The 6000-nt window shown below is 40.8% G+C and overlaps 1 protein-coding gene and 1 pseudogene across 1 annotated transcript in view; one reads left to right on the top strand and one right to left on the bottom strand.

The window, feature by feature from the left end:
- The window catches only part of LOC102257945, a 1498-nt pseudogene extending 471 nt beyond the window's left edge, over nucleotides 1-1027 (top strand).
- The window catches only part of NRG3 (neuregulin 3), a 1093034-nt gene that overhangs the window by 674353 nt on the left and 412681 nt on the right, over nucleotides 1-6000 (bottom strand). The gene's annotated exons all lie outside the window — the stretch shown is intronic.

The following is a 6000-nucleotide window of genomic DNA, read 5'->3' as shown; positions in this document are numbered from 1 at the left end:
GGCGGCGCTATGAGCGCCCGCAGGGATGGCTTCCGCCGCTCGGACCTGCTGCTGCCCCACACGCACGCCCTGGACGCAGCGGGACGGGCGGAGAACCTGGGCCTTCATGACATGGGGGACCCGATGGACGAGGTGCAGAGGGTGGATGAGCAGCACCGGCTTCTGCATGATCAGACTGGGATTCGCAAAGGTCCCATTTCAATGACCAAGAATGCCTTGAGTCTCCCCTGTCAGAAGGAGCTGGTGGGGGCTGTGATGAACCCCAGTGAGGTCTTCTGCTCCGTCCCCGGAAGATTGTCCCTCCTGGGCTCCACGTCGAAATACAAAGTGACAGTTGCCGAAGTCCAGAGGCGATTGTCCCGCCTGAGTGCTTAAATGCCTCAATACTGGGAGGTGTTCTCAGAAGAGCCAAGTCTAAAAATGGAGTTCGGTCCCTGCGGGAGAAGCTGGACAAGATGGGGCTGAACCTTCCAGCCGGCAGACGGAAGGCTGCACGCGTCACCCTCCTGACGTCCTTAGTAGAAGGGGAGGCCGTTCACTTGGCTCGGGACTTTGCATATGTCTGTGAAGCTGAGTTTCCTAGTAAGCCGGTGGCCGAGTACTTAACTAGACCTCATCTCCGAGGACGGAATGAGATGGCAACGAGGAAGAACATGTTGCTGGCCGCACAGCAAGTGTGTCAAGAATTCACAGACCTCCTCCACCAAGACCGAACACCCAATGGGAACAGCCGGCCGGCCCCGGTCCTAGAGGCGAACATTCAGAACTGCCTGTCTCACTTCAGCCTGATGACCCACGGGTTTGGCAGCCAGGCCATCTGTGCCGCCGTGTCTGCGATGCAGAACTACATAAAAGAGGCCTTGGTCATCATAGAGAAATCCTACATGAATCCTGGGGACCAGAGTCCACCCGATTCCAGCAAGACCTTGGAGAAGATGGAGAAGCATCGGAAATGAAACAGGTGGAAACAAAGGGAAGAAGAGTCTGCAAGGGGAAAAAATCTCCAAAACCACTCTGGCCGGCACCGATGGGGAAACTCCTCGGCCAGAGGGGACAAGCTGAGCTTTTACTTGCCTTCCCATCGAAAGGCCTGTCGGCCTCCGGAGTTGGACCTGCCCCCTGGGAGTCCTTAGATGTGTCCGGGCTGCTGCCTGAGGGAACTGTAGGTTTAATATTAGAACGGAACTCCACCTCGTTACAGGGGATCTTAGTCATCCCAGGAGTTGTTGATGCAGACTACACAGGAGAAATACAGATTTTACTTTCCCCACCCACCACAACTATACAGATTCAGCCCAACCAGAGAATTGCCCAATTACTCCTGTTACCAATACATAAAATAGGGACAGCTGTTACCCAGGAAGCCAGCGGGGCCGGAGTGATGCAGCATTTTGGATACAAGAAATCCGTCCACACCTTTGGGAACCCCTGGACCTCCTGGGGCTGGACCCCAACAGAAAAACATAAAGAGGTTGGTAACTAGATATACTTGTAAGAGTTAGCACTTCTGTTTAAAAATAATTCCCTACCAAGCTTCTGAAAAAGACAGCTCAGACTCCAGACAGCCTGCCATCATGTCTCTGCTGAAAGTCGCCAGTCCAGCCCTGAGCATTTTTCACTGGCCGCTGCCTGAAGGAAAACTAGACTCCCGTTACAAACAGCCCAGCCTTTCGGGTCATGTCAGTGCCTGACCGCTCTGGGAAATTTGCCTTTCAATATCCTACAAATAAAATGAAAATCAGATAGACCCTGTCTTCTGTTGAAATGTCAGTCTGTGCAGCTGAATTCTAAGGTGAACTTTTGAAAAGTTTCCTAACCCTACGCACATATCAATTCTGGGAAAATTTTGGCAAGAGATAATCAGTGAATTCCAATAGAAGATGGTAGTTTGAGCACACACGTAACTTACATTAATTAATGACGTTAAGTTAAGGAATAGATATACATGTGTAGTTTTTAAACCATTAAAAGAAACATTGACAATTGTTATCTCTGAGGGGTTGGATTCATAATTATAGTGGAACACTGAAACTTTAATTTTATTTTTTTAATATTTAATTCATTTTAAACATATTAGTAAGCTATGTTTTTATTTAAATAAAACTTTCAATGTATATTTTCTCTCAAAGAGTAATACAGCTGAAAGGTATATTAAAAATCATTTGGTCTACCCAGCCTTCTCTAGCCTAGCAGGTGGTTGTTTAGATATTTCTTGAATTAGTCAACTGAAAAAGTTCAGACACAATGGGATGGAATATGAGTTAGATGAAGTGGAGGTTTCCCATCTGAATCAGTTAAAGGCTTTACTGGTAAAAGAGAACGAAACACCAATCTTCCAGAAATGTCATGAGTAGTTTTTAAACCATTAAAAGAAACATTGACAATTGTTATCTCTGGGGGGTTGGATTCATAATTATAGTGGAAGACTGAAACTTTAATTTTATTTTTTAAATATTTAATTAATTTTAAACATGGGGTGGGGCCACAACATTAGTAACAAAGAAACAGAATTTCCGGAGGATGAGGCCCAGATTCCTCTGGCTCCATCTAGACCAATGGTTCTCAACCTTGGCTGCACATTAGAATCACCTGGGAATCTTTTTAAAATTGATTTCTGGGCCTCATCCTCCTGAATTCTGTTTCTTTGTTATGGGTTGGGGCCACAACATTAGTAACAAAGAAACAGAATTTCCGGAGGATGAGGCCCAGAAATCAGGATTTTAAAAAGGTTCCCAGGTGATTCTAATGTGCAGCCAAGGTTGAGAACCATTGGTCTAGATGGAGCCAGAGGAAATATCCCATGGAGGAATGACCTTGTAGGGCAAGAAAACTAGAATGAAGTGCAGAGGCCAGCCTAAGTGCAAAGCCCTGGTCTGGAGTCAGGTGGGCGTGGCTTTGTGTGGGCATGGTTTCTAGTGGGCTGCTTTCAGCAAGAGGTTTCTTCTGTCTTACCTGATCAATGAGTAATAATTGAAAATTGCAATATAGGATTGATGGGAAGATAAAATAAGCTATGCAATGCTTATGGCTATGGCTCACAAACAATACAATAAAATAAACAGAGTTAAATTTTAGCTTTTACCAGTTTTACTAATTACCAGGTTAGGCTTGTTCGTAGTTCTCTGATACTAGTAGTGTCAAGGGCCTTATACTAGAATACTTCTTTAGAAAGTGTTTCTAAAGGAATCGTAGGGGTAAAATATTTCTTAATTTTTAAATGAGTCTCCCTCTGTAACCTATCTTTTCTCATCATACTCATACTAGTATTCTTGTCCTTAGCGAAAAAAGCAAATGTAAATATGTAATAGTTATTTTTTATCTTTAAATTCTTTATTAGTTAAGGTATGTAATAGTTATTTTAATTCATTTTTGTTCTTTAAAGTGCTTGAAGCTAAACTATTAAGAAGAAAGGTGTTAATAAAAACTGATAATAATTCTAAATATGATGGGTACTTCTTCCTTTAAAATAAGAATTCAGACTTGGAAAAAATGGTAGTGGATTTTTATTTTTTATTTTATCCAACCTTCCATCAGCTTTAAACTTTTGGTAAAAGAAGCTTCTCTGATCTTAGAAAGAGAATTTCCTAGACACTTTGCCATTTTATTTTGTTAAACTAACATCTGAACACATGATTGCAAACAATTTACTAGTGTCCTCTTTTCATTATTCTTGATGGCTATTTTATATTCATTGACAACATTTCAGAAACTACATATATTTTTAATTTTAAAATTGCCATGCCATCTCTGATTAGATTGATTCTTTTCTATCCTTTCTGAAATCACTATCATCATAGGAAGTGAAAAGCCACACAGTCACAAATGGATATTTTGGTTTGCAAGGAAGTTGCACTAATCTCACCACTTTATTCTTCTGAATAAAACCTTAGGTTTGAGTTTTTTTGCATCAATCATATATATTTCATGGTGAGTGATACTAGTGGGAAGTGAAAAATTATTGTTTCAGGCATGTCTGGCTCATTTTTATCACCAACAAATTTTATTCTATGAGGGGGTGACAGAATGAGAGGGAATCACTTCTGTTCTTTCACAGGAAAGAATAACGTGTGTGCTTCTTTCTCTGCCTGGGATTTTATGAATTGAGTTCCTTCCACTTTTGGATTACCTTCTATTTAATACTTTTCTTAATCACTGTTATCCTTTCAAAGTTCACCCAGTGAATTTACATGAAAAATAGTATTTTGTAAAAGAAACTATATATTATAAATGTTTCAAATACATTTTTATATGCTGTATGCATGTTAGAGATTTCAAAAGCTCATTAAATATTGTGTGGCACATTTTCTTCAAATGAATGCAATTTCAAAGGGCCCATTAAACTTCTGTGGTTTTTAATTAATAAAATTGAATCACATTCATTTTAAAATTAAAAGCAGACATTTTCAAAACTTGAGGAACATAAGAATAATTTACATCTTAAAAGTGATAAATAATTGAACTACAGCTTTGTGAAGGAAGGCCCAAGGTGAGCATAAAACACCATTCCTGCACTTTCCTGGCATGGCTGACTCGACACCAGTATCTGCTCTGTACAAGAATTTCTCTAGCTGGGGAAAGGTTCTAGACCAGTGGTTCTCAACCTTCCTAATGCCGTGACCCTTTAAATACAGTTCCTCATGTTGTGGTGACCCCCAACCATAAAATTATTTTCGTTGCTACTTCATAACTGTAATTTTGCTACTGTTAAGAATCATAATGTAAATATCTGGTATGCAGGATGTATTTTCATTGTTACAAATTGAACATAATGAAAGCATAGTGATTAATCACAAAAACAATATGTAATTATATATGTGTTTTCCAATGGTCTTAGGCGACCCCTGTGAAAGGGTCATTCGGCCCCCCAAGGGGCCACGACCCACAGGTTGGCGACCTACAGGTTGAGAACCGCTGTTCTAGACTATGAGTAAGCAGCAGAGCAGAGAGCAGTAAATGCCTGTAATGTGTGTAGATGGAGATCAAAAGGTCAACATAAAGCTGTAACAATTTCGAACAATGAAGAGTAATACATAATTGCATAAAATACAGAGCTATAACCATGTGATGAAGGATGGAACATTGTTCCAGAGTGGGAAACATCTATTTGAAATAAAAGAGAATTGCAGAGTCTTTGAAAGAAATTAAAAGACAACTCCAACTTAAAAATGGGGAGGGGTGGGGGGCGGGCAAGAGGCAAAGGTGAAACCATTAGAATTTTTACCAGATGATACATGCAGACCCCTACACTGCTCTCCCCAAACACTCCAACAACTCATAACTTTAACCAGGCAATAGTGTTAGGGTCATAGCAGACCTTCTAAAGGAAAAGCAAGGTAACCCAAGGACAACAGAGGCATTGTATCCAAAACTCTGTTAATTTCTTCTAAGCTTCACAAAAGACAGAAACAGAAAGAGGACACAGCATAACATTGAGGGAGAGAAAGAAAGAAAGGAAGAATGTAGCAGATCAAGGCATGTTGAAAATGATTGTCAGGATAAAAGGATACATTAAAAGCCAACTCAAAGGATTTTGAATTTAAAAAACAAAAAAATAGAAGGTAAATCCTGTGTTTTGTTTTTTAAACAACAACAAAAATCTGAATCTAGAAAGAAGATAAATCACAAGTGATTCTTCACCTTGTCAACATACAGTGGGGCCTTGACTTACGAGTGTCCCGACTAAAGAGTTTGAGATACCAGCTGTCTCTCGGCTGATTTTTTGCATTGAGTTGATAGAATAATTTGAATTAACGAGCTCCTTAAGGAGCTCAGTCTTGGAACGAATTAAACTCGTAAGTCAAGGCCCCACTGTAGTTTAAACCACCCAATCCATTAGACGGTTAGATCTACATGCATTCAATGTTCAAAAGGACCTACAAAATGAGGTCCTTTTCTCAGGACCATTTTTATAATGGTCCACCCGCTTCGAATTGCAGCAAATGAATTCCCTCCTCACCCCCCTGCAGCAGCCTCCATGATGGCCCTGCCAGCTCACCAGCA

Source organism: Myotis brandtii, unplaced genomic scaffold, assembly GCF_000412655.1.
Source record: "Myotis brandtii unplaced genomic scaffold, ASM41265v1 scaffold356, whole genome shotgun sequence".
NCBI lineage: Eukaryota > Metazoa > Chordata > Mammalia > Chiroptera > Vespertilionidae > Myotis > Myotis brandtii.
This window is presented reverse-complemented; position numbering and strand designations above follow the sequence as displayed.